This window comes from Eucyclogobius newberryi, unplaced genomic scaffold, assembly GCF_026437365.1.
Source record: "Eucyclogobius newberryi isolate DKJ021-1_F unplaced genomic scaffold, fEucNew1.0.hap1 SCAF_14, whole genome shotgun sequence".
Taxonomy (NCBI): Eukaryota; Metazoa; Chordata; class Actinopteri; order Gobiiformes; family Gobiidae; genus Eucyclogobius; species Eucyclogobius newberryi.
Genome location: NW_027315768.1, coordinates 27137827 through 27138933, shown reverse-complemented (window position 1 = coordinate 27138933; position 1107 = coordinate 27137827).

The following is a 1107-nucleotide window of genomic DNA, read 5'->3' as shown; positions in this document are numbered from 1 at the left end:
AGGAAGTTTAAAAACACTCTCAATAGAAGAACTCTTATAGACAAATCCTCTCATTTCCTAATAAGGAATGGAAGGGGAAAAAATAAATAAAGATATAAATAAATAAAAATGAATGAATAAATAAAAAATACAAAAAAATACATAAATACAAAAAAAAATACAAAAAAATAAAATAAATAAAAACAGCTAGCATAAGACAAGATAATACTAATCATAATAATCATAATAATAATAATAATAATAATGGTAAAATAAACACTCCATTTTCATCAGTTATATGTTGTTACATGTGACACTATTGCATGTGAGTACGACAGTAATTGCACATGAATATGACAGTATTGCACATGGTTAAGTCAGTGTTGCATGCGTCCACTCTTCAGTACATATACTTCCCCAAACACAAAGTTTCACACAAAAATCTAAATCCACAGTCACAACACGTCTGTGAGATAATTTGTTGCTCGACTGTGTGCGCCCCACGCCTGTCCTCCCCACGGCGCTCGTGAACCCACCTCCCGCCGTCCGTTAGCCCACTTTAGCCCAATTAATACCTGCCGCACCCTGTGATAAAAGTGCACATGAACAGAGCTAAGAAGCAACGGCAAGCTACCAAAAGTTGTTCTTTAATCAATTTCCAATTAAGGATTTCTGGCTGACTGGAGGAGTGTCAGTAATTGAGTTGAGGTGTTGGAGAGAGAGCGAGGCGGGGCGTATACTTTAGGGACTCTTCATTACCATATAAATGAGCTGTTAGGGCCAAGTCTGATTTTTATTATTGACCCTAAAATTATGGACAATTGATGACCACTTTAAGGGTTTTAATCCCGGTAAGTGCCCACTGTCTGTATCAAAGATTGTCAAAATGTAGCACCACTAACAGTTTATAAGAAAATGTAGCTTTACGTTTTCACAAAGCAACAACTTATACCAAGAGTAACACTTTACCACAATTGTAAGTCTTAGAATGCATGAACAAGCTCTTACATAGCCTAAATCGTTCTCAATAAATTTGTTGTATGAGATTATGAATTCTTGAAAGCCTTTAAAGTCTACGGTTAATTAATGAGTAGTTAATATGAAGCTGTACTTGAGTCATAAAGAAGG